Source organism: Mirounga angustirostris, unplaced genomic scaffold (assembly GCF_029215605.1).
Source record: "Mirounga angustirostris isolate CCGP_5_RB_7025 unplaced genomic scaffold, mMirAng1.0.hap1 SCAF_2, whole genome shotgun sequence".
NCBI lineage: Eukaryota > Metazoa > Chordata > Mammalia > Carnivora > Phocidae > Mirounga > Mirounga angustirostris.
The window spans coordinates 92117068-92131493 of NW_026991710.1; positions in this window are offsets into that span (position 1 = coordinate 92117068).

Consider the following 14426-nt stretch of genomic DNA (forward strand, 5'->3'; position numbering starts at 1 on the left):
CAAGAAAATACATAAAGTAGTATTGGATTATAACCCAAAGTATAAAATACATATCCATGAGTTCATCCTGATATAAATAAATGATTACATCAATAAATTAATGGGAAAGAATAGACAAATCTCCTGTAGAGGAAAAATTCCAAATAATTTATGAGGATAATGCCCCTTCAAGAAAGTGGAGCATGACTCCCCACACCTTAAATATGAGTTTTTATTTTCTAAAGAGTACAGTATGGAACAGAGTAGGAGGAGTAACTTTATATTGAAGAAGCCTGACAAACACTACCTCAACCAGGTCATCAAGCTTAATGCCATCAGTGATAAGTCATGTTGACAGCATATGCCCTTGAGAGGATATGATGAGAATGTCACTTTACATTTGTGGTCTTCCTCTCAAGAAACTATAACTCTGGGCTGCCTGTGAGAATAATATCTGACAAACCCAAACTGAGGATCATCCTACAAAATATCTGACTAGTACTCCTCAAAACTGTCCAGGTCATCAAAAACAAAGAAAGTCTGAAACACTGTCCCAGACAAGTGGAGACTAAGGACACATGATGATTAAATGTAATGTGGTATCTTGGAAAGGATTCTGGAACAGAAAAAAGACATTAGGGAAAACTAAGGAATTTTGAATAAAATACGGGCTTAATTAATAATAGTGTATCAATACTGGCTCAATAGTTGTGCCAAATGTAATATACTGTAAGTATAAATATTAATGTAAGATGTTAACAGTAGGAGAAACATGCTGGATATAGAAGATCCCTACGTATAATTTTTGCAACTTTTCCATAAATCTAAAACTTCTAAAATTAAAAGTTTAGGGGCACCTGGGTGGCTCAGTCAGTTAAGTGTCTGCCTTCGGCTCAGGTCATAATCGCAGGGTCCTGGCCCTGCATCGGGCTCCCTGCTCAGCAGGGAGTCTGCTCCTCCCTCTCCCTCTCCCTCTGTGCTTTCTCTCTCTCAGTCAAATAAATAAAGTCTTTAACAACAACAAAATAATAATAATAAAAGTTTATTTTTTTTAAAAGTAATTTAACAAATTCCAACTGAACTCTTAGTCATGTCAGTAACTACATATTATCCCCTTTACAATAAATATAATTTGTGTTATCAGACAACATGAGTTTCTAATGACTTCTGCTTTTTTTACTTTCCTTTTTATAGATTATTTTATAGCAGCAATATAAAATTCACTTTAACTTACTCTCCTTTGTAAAATCATTGATCTGTAATTTTCCATGTGGCATCTGATCAATGTTTAATAATTTTCCCCCAGGGAGTGGGGTGAGAAATAATAGGAATCTACTTGTTGTAATACAAAAGCAATTAGCTCACACCCGAGAGAGTCTTTGGGTAGGATATATACTCCCATACTTCTAGAGTTTCCTACTAGGTATGGGGTGCGCCTCCAGAACACCCTGGATGTGGGCGGGCCAGAAGAGTGACAGAGTCTATTGGCTTAGAGGGCCTGAAGAGCCTCACCATTGTTGAGTATTCTCTGCTCAGGACAACGCTGTACGGGAACACCAACTCCTTCCCCCTGCAATGCTCCAAGAACAGCCTTAGTCTCAGAGACAGTCTACCCATAAGAGAGTTCAGAGGCCCCAAAATATTTTAAAAAGCCTTTTAGATCAGCTTCCCAGGGTTGATATCAATGTAGCTCTGTGGCCTTACAGGACCCCGGAGAGGAAGCATGTAGGGAGAGGTCCTGTGAGCCTGGCAATCCCATGTGCACTGCTGCCTAGCCATGGGGCATCCTCATTGAGAGGCACTGCATCTCACTGAGAGGCACTCTCAGGAGGAAATAACCAGTACTGGGTACTCTCTGGAGTGTAAGTCTTACAAGATTTGATAACTGCTGCTGACAATAACACCTGTTTTCTTCTTATTAAGAGACTTCTGGCTTATGAGAATTTGAAAACATTTCTGCCTAAATATCTCCAGTATACTCTATCGTATTTTGAAGGTCAGCTACTCTAATTATCCAATGGTGATTATGAAGACTATATGTACACTGAACAGGTTACATGACGGAGAAAAAGAACTGCCCTTACTATGTATTCTTAACTCCTGCCCTCTAGGAATCAGACTGTGTCTTGTCTTTTCTATTTGTAAATGCCAATTTGATCTAACTCTCAAAGAGGCAAAACATTATCAGATTAGGTTTAAAAACCGTCTTGAGTTGGGTTAAATATTAAATTTAAATTAATTTGGTTATAGTTATATATCAAATTTATATATATTTATTATGAATGTTTATTATATTTATTTTATTTTTTAAAAACATTTTCTAGGAATATAGTTAGGTGCTAATAGTGGTGATCTCCGAGTGGTAGGCATGTTTTTATTTAATATTTTTTGTTTAATTTATCTTCTACACTACATGTACGCTAGTAATACACTAATGCAGTACATGTACACTAACAATAAAAAGTTATTGTCTTTAATATATGCTAATTTATGCATTCAGTGCATTAAATTTCTCTATTTTCTACCTGTTCCCTGCCTGGCAGAAAAGTGGTTTTTAAAAGGATAATCTATCTAATGAAATAGAAAAGCTACAAAAATACATACTAAGAATGTTAATACACTGAGTTTCTATTAATAAATAAAATGCTTCTCAAAGTTTTCCATGAGGTGTTGGCCTTCAAGATGGAAATTTCCAAACTATTTTCACTTGCTACTATAAAAATTGCATGAGTGGTCAGGCTTAAACACAGATGGGAGCACTTGGTGATGCCTGGATGACAAAAAGGATAATAAGGGCCAGATGCTGAGCTGTTTTCTTTACACTGCACCCGGTCTACGGGGGCCCAAAGTGCCCCAAAGGTGATGGCATAATTGGTTGTTGAGAAGATGAACTTAATGTCATGGAAAGGTCAGTCGTAACCCTGAAAACTATTTGAACTGCGAACCGATTACTGACAATCACTTTGAACCTAATTTTTATAGTTATTTCTCCAACTGTTGGCATGCCGGGGATCAGTTTAAATTCTGGAACCACTGAAAACATGTTTCATAAACTTCCCTACTTCTGCTGCTTATTCACTCCTACCGTAACAGAATACCAGGAAGGAAAGGAATAATTCCAAACCAAGGCCAAGAGAAGTTCCTTTTGAAGTCCTCTTGGGTCATCTGCTGGTGCAGTCTGGTTTTACCCTCAAGTCAGCAATAATGCCTATTTTAATCTAACTGATCAAAGAAATAGCCGGCGAAACTCTTATTTCTTTCATCTTAATTATTTCCTCTGTGATACTCAAAGTGCCTTGCAGACCTGCTCAACCTGGCTTTCCCATACTCTGAATTGCCTGGGAGTTAGGCATAGCAGCTGGAACCAAATAATGTCGTCCAGCTCACAAGTGATTTGCTTATCTATGGACACTTCATTGTCTATCCACCAAGCCCTACCACTGCTTTCCTCATTTCCTTTCATGTAAAATTATATAGAACTTAAACACTGCAAAGGTAAAAATCAAATCTAAATAGAGATTTTTAAAAGGTTTTATTACTTCTTTCAACATTTTCTCAAAACAATGGTCAAAGTGAAAATTTCCTACCTGTATGTTATCCAGACATTTGCATAGAGAAGAGAACTCTTTGGAATCAGTTTGTAACTCTAGTTGGCATTTGCTTCTGTACTGAGATTTTTGTTCTGTTTTGTTTTGTTTTTTTGCCAAGGTTTTGGAGGTGTGCTTTTTCTTTTGATTCATTCAATCCACAAACACTTACTAAACACCTACAATCTGCAAAGCAATACAGACATTGCATGCTATAAGAAATACAAATTATAAGGCCTACTACTTACTATGACAGAGTTTATAATCTAGCTGAAGAAATCAAAAATAAATGTGAAAGTTTTAATAGCAACAGCAAGAGACAGAAATAGATTATAAATCCAATTCTCTGGTTGAATATGATAAAGTTAGAATACTATTAGGTGGGAGAGTGACATCAGCAAAATGGTGGCAGAGGAATTTCTGGTGCTTTTACAGAGCATACTGTAGGAGTAAACTTTCTTAGGAATACCATTTATAAAAATTCAATACTTATAGTGAATTTGGAACATACACAAAGTGATAATCCTGCAAAATAATAGGTAAAGAATAAGATCAATAGAAATGGAACAAGCAAAAAGTAAAAGAAACTATATTGGACCAGAAAAGAAACCATTGTCTTAAACTATCCATGATTTAGAACTTTCCCCAATACCTTAGAGAGGGGGAATTTAGAACACTTATGTGTGTATGTATTATGTATATGTGTGTAATATCTCTGGAAGATTATACCAGATACTGATAATAGAGGTTGCTTCTCTGTAGAAAAACTGGAACACAGGGTAGAAAGAGAGACTTAACATTTCACTGTGCACCCTATTGAACCTTTTTATTTTGTTCTATGCGTATGCATTAACCAGTTTAAAAAAACAAGCAAACAATTTTTAAATGCATGCATATAACCTCTAAAAGGATTCATACCAACATGTTAATACTGGTTGTTTTTCTTTTCTCTTTTGTATTTTATAGTTTTCAAAGTTTCTACAATAAATGTGTATTTAATTTACAATCACAAAAATATACATTTTTAAAAACATGGAAAAATAGTGAATAGCAAACGAATCAAAATAAATAAAATTAGTAATATCAATATTCCAACTGTATAGTATTCCTAGTTGTTGCATATAATTTCACTTAACAATATAGAAAACTAAACATAGTTCCCATTAAACAATATTCATTTTCAACTAACCCCTTTTGTTTTCTTCACTAATTCTACATCTTAAGGACCCTATCAGGTATTGTTACAGATTCTTGAATTAAGTGGTCCCTGCCCCTGGATATTTAGGTGCCTGGGAAGTACAAAATCGGATAAGCAGCACTCCAAACATGCTTTAACATGGCTAATTCCTATATATTACCTACTCAAGACCTGTCCTAGAGAAGCAGATGCAGCTAACAAAGAGTAATTTATAAATTAAGTGTTCATATATAAAATGTCTTTAAAACTTTTATACCCAGACCTATTCATGTCTTGGATTAATGGGTGACATGAGAAAGTTTTCATTATGACATTTCTCCAAAGAAAATATACAAATGGACAAACAATAAGTTCTGACATGATACTCAACGTCATTAGTCATTAGGAAATAAAAATGAAAACCACAAGATCCTAGTTCATCCACAAGGATGACGGTAACACATGTTGGCAAGGATGCAGAGAAATTGGAACCCTCATACATTGTTGATGGGAATGTAAAATCATGCAGCTGCTTTGGAAAACAGTTTAGTAGTTCCTCAAAAAGTTAAACTTAGAATTTCCATATGACCCACTAGTTCCCCTTCTACATATAAACGCAAGAGAAATGAAAACACATAACCACAAAAAAATTGTACATATTCACAGCAGTATTACTATAAACAAAACGTGGAAACAACCCAAATGTCCATCAGCTGATGAATGGCTAAACAAAATGTATATCCATACAATAGAATATTATTTACCACAAAAAGGAATGAAGTACTAATAAATGCTACAACATGAATGAACCTCAAAAATATTATGCTTAAGTGAAAGAAGCCAAACACAGAAGACCACATGTTATTGCATGATAACATTTATATGAAATGTCCAGAGACAGAAAGTGGATTAGCATTTGCCAGGAGCAGAGGGGAGGAGAGAACTGGGAGTGACCACTGATGGATACAGAGTTTCTTTTAGAGGTGATGAGGATGTTCTGGAATTAGAACAATCTAGTGGTGATGGTGCTAAAAACTATTGTATTGTACATTTTCATGGAGTGAGTTTTATGATACGTGATTTTTTAAAATTTCATTATGAGCTCAATGCCCAAAATCAGGGTATCAACCTGAGTATCAACCTAAGTTTATTGACCCAATGGCATAAGCATCATAAGGGCAGATTCTTTGGGAGACCATAATGATATTATTACTTATTAACCAGCATATTTAAACTAATGCAATACAGACCATATTTAAAATCTCTTCAGGGATAAACTAAGTCTTAAAGTTTACCTTGGAACTGATTGCTAAAAGAAAAGTAATACAACACACAAATAAAAAGCAAATTTGCTTTTTTCCCCACAAACTTTTACTTTAATAACATAGTGGTTCCGCTTGCTTTTTTTTTTTTTAAGATTTTATTTATTTATTTGAGAGAGAGGATGAGAGGAGAGAGAGAGCACATGAGAGGGGGGAGGGTCAGAGGGAGAAGCAGACTCCCTGCCGAGCAGGGAGCCCAATGTGGGACTCGACCCCAGGACTCCAGGATCATGACCTGAGCCGAAGGCAGTCACTTAACCAACTGAGCCACCCAGGTGCCCCGGTTCCACTTGCTTTTAGAGTTCTTATCACCAAGGTTGAACTACCACACAGAGAAAATTGACAACAGTAGGGCCTCAAATATCGAATTGGACTTATTACAGCAAGTGTTTGACAGCATATATGAATATGACCAAAGTCTGACTTCTAATATTCATCAATATATTTCCTTCTATATTATACACAAAGATTATGCAATCTGTGTTTTCATTAACATAAACTAAACATTATTATGACTGATTTTAAAATTAGAATCATTTTCTAATATTGAGAGTATATTATAGTTATTCAACTTATATGTATTTTGACTATTTCAATGAAAACATCTAAATTCTCTTGGTTTGTCTCCTGAGTTATTTGGTAATTTGTTTTTTCTTCTTTTCTTTTTTTTTTTTTTTAAAGATTTATTTATTTGACAGAGAGAACGACAGCGAGAGCAGGAACACAAGCAGGGGGAAGTGGGAGAGGAAGAAGCAGGCTTCCCACGGAGCAGGGAGCCAGATGTAGGGCTTGATCCCAGGACCCCGGGATCATGATCTGAGCCGAAGGCAGATGCCTAACAACTGAGCCACCCAGGCGCCGCTTGGTAATTTGTTAATCTAACATTGTAAGAGGACAAAAAAAAAAAAAAAAATAGCTGAATGACTGTTATCAACCCCTCATTTCCCTCTTCCTCCCCTATACACATGGAGTACTCAAGTTTTACTTAAAAGTGCTACTTAAAACATTTTTATTTAGCATTTCATTAGAAAATTTTTTATAAACCAATAAAGTGGGACTTTATTTTATGATGCTGAATTAGCTATTTACTGCTGCATAACGGATTACCCCAAATCATAGTGACTTAAAACAAAAGCATTTATTACCTCACAATTTTTGTTTTGGAATTTCATAGCATCTCAGTTGGGTGCCTTAGGTTCAGAAGTTCCCATAAAATTGTTGGAGCTACATTCATCCCAAGGCATAACTGAGACTAGAAGATCCACTTCTACAATAGCTCACCTACGTGGCTGTTGGCAAGGACCTCAATTCCTCACTGCATGTACATAGAGCTATTTAATGTATCTTCAAAGCCTGTCAACTGGCTTCCCCCACAGTCAGTGACCCAAAAGAGAGAGCAAGGAAGAAGTCATGATGCTTTTTATGATCTAGTCTTGAAAATTACATATCACCATTTCCACCATATTCTATTAATAAATAAAGTGAGTCCAGCCCACACTCGAAGAGATGAATTAGGCTGCACCTTTAGAAGAGAGGAATGGCAAAGAATTTATGGACATAATTTTAAATCTCCACAAGCCCTTTAAAATCAATTGATTAGCATGAGTATAATTAATACATTGAAAATAAACCTCATATATGTATTAATTTGGCTCCAAATTTCAGTTGACTAATTTTAGAAATTCTACAATAGGACTCTAATTCTTTTGTTTGGAAAAATTTTCCTCTATTTCATATATCACTATTCTCTGAAACAAAAAGTCAAGGAATAACAATAAAAACAATGTGACAGAGATTATTAATTCTCATCAAACATACCTGTGCTTCTGTAAATTTCATAGCCTTCCCTACAGTTTGGTTGGGATCATGTAACGGATTCTGAACAATAAAGTGTAAGTAGAAGTGATGAATGTCACATTCATGCTGAGACAGATAAGGCTGAGTTGCCTTTTTATAAGCCCTTTTTCCCTCCGTTGGCAACCATGAAGAACACATGTTCCAGTTGGTGGATCTACAAGAAGGAAGATGTCCCAATTGCTATTGGACTCGGTTGTGAGTGAAAAGTAATCATTTATTATGTTAAGCCACTAAAATGTGGGGATTAATTTTTTATCCAGCATAGCAGAGCATAGTGACTAATTCATACTGCTAACACTTCAGTTAAATATTTAAAAGTACAATTCTCATATGTCCTAAACAAATGTTCTTATCCTTACTGAAAATTAAGATGTTCCCTTTCAAAAATAAATAAAAACTGTATGGAGGTTCCTCAAAAAGTTGAAAATAGAGCTACCATATGATCCAGCAATTGCACTACTGGGTATTTACCCCAAAGATACAAAAGTAGGGATCCGAAGGGGTACGTGCACCCCAATGTTTATAGCAGCAATGTCCACAATAGCCAAACTGTGGAAAGAGCCAAGATGTCCATCGACAGATGAATGGATAAAGAAGATGTGGTATATATACACAATGGAATATTATGCAGCCCTCAAAAGGAATGAGATCTTGCCATTTGCAACGACGTGGATGGAACTGGAGGGTGTTATGTTGAGTGAAATAAGTCAAACAGAGAAAGACATGTATCATATGATCTCACTGATATGAGGAAATCTTAATCGCAGGAAACAAACTGAGGGTTGCTGGAGTAGGGGGTGGGGTGGGAGGGATGGAGTGACTGGGTGATAGACACTGGGGAGGGTATGTGCTCTGGTAAGCGCCGTGAATTGTGCAAGACTGTTGAATCTCAGATCTGTACCTCTGAAACAAATAATGCAATATATGTTAAGAAAAAAAGAAGAAGAAGAAGGTAGCGGGAGGGGAAGAATGAAGCGGGGGAAATCAGAGGGGTAGACGAACCATGAGAGACGATGGACTCTGAAAAACAAACTGAGGGTTCTAGAGGGGAGGGGGGTGGGAGGATGGGTTAGCCTGGTGGTGGGTATTGAGGAGGGCACATTCTGCATGGAGCACTGGGTGTTATGCACAAACAATGAATCATGGAACACTTCATCTAAAACTAATGATGTAATGTATGGGGATTAACATAAGAATAAAAAAAATAACTTACAGTGGAAATAAATAAATAAATAAATAAATAAATAAAAGCAACTGATACCAGAATATTTAAATCCAGTCAATGGAGCTTCATCCTGAATCCCAGTTAACTATGATCTAATTGTAGACATAAAGAAAAATAGCCTCAAGAACAAAGAAACCTTGAGGAAGAATTAAGAATGGCAATTCAATCTCAGCAAAACAGAGATTAAGAGAAACGATGAAAGTTCATGCTTTTATGTTGAATTCACTCCAATCCTTCTTAAAGCTGAATCTAAGACTTAAAAAATAATTCATGGACAAACGGAGGGGAAAAAAAGTTAAATAAGCATATTCTTAATCTTTGGAGACTAATATCTAAGATAAGTTATTGTTTTACATGTCACAAAACCTAGGGCTATTTTCATAGCTAAATAATCTAAAATTAAATTCTTAAATCCAATCACTATTGTTTAGAAATCTTGTCATAGGTGTCTTTTGGTGTACCAGAAAATAGATTAAGGGAGGTGAAGAGGATGATGTTGTTCAAAAGAACAAGTGAGAATTGGGAATTAAGAAAACTAGCAACAAAGGAAAAGCAGGAAAGACCAGTAAATCAGTGGAAGAAAGAGAGAGCCAGATTATTTTAAATTAAGAAAAACAGGTACTGATAATGAATTCAATTTCATTTAAAAAGAAAAAAGGACTAGTGATTTGTTATTTTATTTTTTGCCTGCAGGTGGCAGCTCCTGCTAAATATATAATAGGAATGTTTCTGAATAGTTTCTACACTATCAAGTCAGGCTCTCACTTTAAAAAGGGGTGGGGGCGGGGGGAGGGATCCAAAATTGTAATTTCAGTTAGTCTCATATAAAACCAAACTAGCAGTTTTTCAAAATAGCTTTAATTCTCAAAAAATATAAAACAAATACCTTCCTGGGGTATATTAGAAACAAAATAACAAATATATGTACATTTCTTCCAATGTAGCAATTCTCAGTTATTTCTTAAGCCTTTGGGATTGTGTCTTGTTTTGTTGTTTTTGTAAATTTTGAATTGTTAGAACTTATTGGTGTACTCTAGCTCAGATCATGAAATGCCAGGATTGGGTGGATGGGACAAGCACTATACATTATACTCACTATATTCATTACATTAAAAAATGATAAATATACACAAAGACCACTGTTTATTTTTTTCAAGGGTACATATATTTCTAAATAAGTATCAGGAGAGTGTATTGGAAGAGCATATATTGCATGCACTAATTCTAGTGTCTAGGGAGGAAAGGGGGTTGGGGACAGAAAATGAAAGGGAAAAGGGTCTCACGGGTGGCTCAGTTGGTTAAGCATCTGCCTTCTGCTCAGGTCATGATCTCAGGGTCCTGGGATCAAGCCCTTTGTTGGGTTCCCTGCTCAGCGTGGAGTCTGCTTCTCCCTCTCCTTCTGCCCCTCCCCCCACAACTCATGCTGTCTCTCTCTCTCTCCCTCAAATAAATAAAATCTTTAGGAAAAAAAAAGAAAAGGAAAGGAAAAAAATTAAGTATATTTAAATTTATTCCTAAGTAGTTCATGGCTTTGTTGCTTTGGTAAATAGCATGTCATTTATTTCATTTTTCCAATCACTTGTTTTTAGTATATATAGAAATATATTTCATTTTTATATATTGATCTTATATCCTGAAATTTTGCTAAATTCACTTATTGGCATTACTATGCTTTTTGTAAATTCATTGGGATTTTCTATGTAGATGATTGTGTCATTTGTGAATAAAAACAAAGAATGCCTATTGCCAATCTGCATTACAATTATTTCTTTTTCTTGCCTTATTTCACTGTCTAGAACTTTCAGGTTAATAGAAATGGTGAGAGCGATATCCTCGCCTGATTCTTGATCTTAGCAAGAAAATATTCCCTCTTTCATCATTAAATATGATAATGGTTGTAGGTATTTAATAGACTCCATTTATCAGATTGAGAAAGTACCCTTGTATTCCTAGTTAGCTGAAAATTTTTATCGTTCATGGATGTTAAATGTTGTCAAATACATTTTTCTGCATCTAGTGAGAAGATCATATGTATTTTTCTTTTTAGTCTATTGATATGTGGAATTACATTAATTACTGAACCTGAACCAAGTTTACATTCTTGGGATAGTCCAATTAGGTTATAATGTATTATCCTTTGTTTATATTACTAAATTTGATTAGCTAATATTTTGCTGAAGATATTTACATCTATGTTTAAAAGAGTTTGTATAAAATTGGTATATTTCTTGAAATGTTTGGTTGAATTCACTAATGAAGCCATCTAAGCCTGGAATTTTCCATGTGGGAAGGAGGTTTTTAACTACTAATTCAATTTCTTTAATAGATATAGGACTACTTGACCTATCTCTTCTTGAGTGAACTTTGGTATTTTGCATATTTCAAGGGATTTTTCCATTTCTTTGAAATTATCAAATTTATTGGCATAAAGTTGTTCACACAGTAGCTTATTTTCCTTTTAATGTTTGTGAGATCTGTAGTGATAGTGTTTATTTCACTTTGAATATTTGTGATTTGTCTTCTCTATTTTTTTATTAGTCAAGCTAGTAGTTTAACATTTTGTTCATCCTTTCAAGAAAACAGCTTTTTATTTTATTGACTTTCTTTGTATTTCTTTATTTCCTATCTCACGAATTTCTGTTCTTATTATTTTCTTCCTTCTGCTTATTTTGCTCATCTTTTCTAGTTTCTTAAGGCAAAAATTGAGGTCATTATTTGTGAATTCCTTCCTTTTTGATATAGACATTTGATGTTATACATTTCTCTCTTAACTGCACCAGATGTCCAACAAGTTTTGATATGCTGTGCTTTCACCTTTATTCAACTCAAAATATTCTCTAATTTTCTTTATAATTTCCTTTTGATCCAAGGAACTCATTTAGAATTGTGTTCTTTCATTTTCCAATATTGCAGAATCTTTCCATATACCTTTCTGCTACTGATTTCTAGTTTACTTCTTTTGTAGTTGAAGAATATAGTTTTATGACTGCAATAATTTTAAATTTGTAGAGATTTCTATATACAGTCTACTTTGGTGAATATTTTATCTGTACTTAAAAAGAATATATTTTGCTGTTATTGAATGGAATACTCTATAAATATCAATTAGATCAGTTGATTGCTTAGGTTTTCTAGATCCATAACTGATTTTTGGTCTACTTTTTCTATCAAATACTAAGATAGGAAATATTGAAATTCCAATTATTTTTGTGGATTTGTCTACTTTCAGTTCTATCAGTTTCTGTTTTTCAAATTGTGTTATTAGGTGTGTAGATATTTAGGATTGTTATATTTTTTGAAACATTGATCTCTTTATCATTATGTAATATTTCTCTTTATCTCAGGTAAAATTTCTTGCCCTAAGGTCTACTTTCTCTGATATGAATACATCCCCTCAAACTTACTTTTATTTAGATAATGCAAGGTTTATTTTTGTGCAACCTTTTTTTCTTTTAGCTAGTCTATGTCTTCAAATTTAAATTACACTTATTTTAGGCAAAATATACTTGGGTCTTGTTTTTATATTCAGTCTAACAAAGCATGCCATCTACCTGGGTGGTTGAAGCATTTATATTTGATGTAATTATTTATATAATTGAATTTAAATCTACCACTTTGCTATTTGTTTCCTTTTTCCCCAGCACTAGACTGTCATTGCTTATTACTTGATGGGCAGCTCACAGGACAGACAGGGTTCTCATTTCTCCTGTCCATCCTCAGCTTTAGGCAGGCCAAGAGTTCCCAGGACCTTGATTATGAGTTTTTTCAGTATTTCTGCCTCTCCTCTGCCCAGGAATCAAACTCTTGGTAGTTGGGCTGGCAGAGAGTTTTCTGCCACTCCTCCAGACCCCCTTTCCTATTTACTCAATGCAAGGCTCATGGTAGCAGAAGGGTTTCCTGTTCTAATTTTAGTGGCAAATGGCTTTTGCTTCTACCCTTCCCTCAGCAGAACTATATCTTTGCCTAGATCCAACACCCCCCACTCCCCCACCCCCACCCCAACACACACACACACACACACACACACACACACACTGAGGCAATAGATCTTGGACTGGGTCCTAGGAGTAGAATGGTTTCATGGCCCTCCCCCAGAGGTTTACAACTTTTGTTTTGCATATGAGAAAAGTCTAGAAAGTAGACAGATTTTGATGTCTGTGTGGCACCAAGGGACATGCTCTCAGATTTCCCTACTCGCACCCAATCTTTCTTGTAAAGACCAAGTAGAGGCAATGGAAAAGCAATAACAAATGAATGAGGACTCTAGAACTCCCAAAGATCCTAACCTGTCATACAATTGTTTCACCTTTGGCAGAGCACAAAAGGAAGAGGTTGCTGCCGTAAGAAAAAGGAAACAGGGGAGCCTGGCTGGCTCAGTTGTTAAGCATCTGCCTTTGGCTCAGGTCATGATCCCAGGGTCCTGGGATCAAGCCCCACATCAGGCTCCCTGCTCGGCAGGAAGCCTGCTTCTCCCTCTCCCACTCCCCCTGCTTGTGTTCACTCTCTCACTGTGTCTCTCTCTGTCAAATAAATAAATAAAATCTTTAAAAAAAAAAAAAAAAGGAAAGGAAACAGTTAACATACAGTGTTATATTAGTTTCAGGTATACAATATAGTAATTTAACAGCTCCATACAACACCCGGTGCTCATCATAAGTGCACCCCCTAATCCTCATCACCTATTTAACCCATCTACCCTCCCAACTCCCCTCTGGTAACCATCAGATTGTTCTCTGTAATTAAAACTCTGTTTCCTTCTTTCTATTTTTTCCCCTTGCTTGTTTGTTTTGTTTCTTAAATTCCACATAGAAGTGAAATCATACAGTATTTGTCTTTCTCTGACTGATTTATTTCACTTAGCTTTATACTATCTAGCTCCATCCATGTCGTTGCAAATGACAAGATTTCATTCTTTTTATGGCTGAATAATATTCCATTGTGTATAAATACCACATCTTTTCTATCCATTAATCTACCGATGGACACTTGGGCTCTCTCCATATCTTGGCTCTTATAAATAATGCCTCTGTAAACATAGAGGTGCATGTATCCCTTTGAATTAGTGTTCTTATATTTTGGGGGTAAATATCCAGTAGTACAATTCCTAGATGGTAAGGTAGTTCAATTTTTAACTTTTTGAGAAACATCCATACTGTTTTCCATAGTGGTTGCACCAGTTTGTATTCCCACCCAAAGTGCATGAATGTTCCTTTTTCTCCACATCCACATCAACACATATTGTCGCTTGGGTTGTTGATCTTAGCTATTCTTACAGGTGT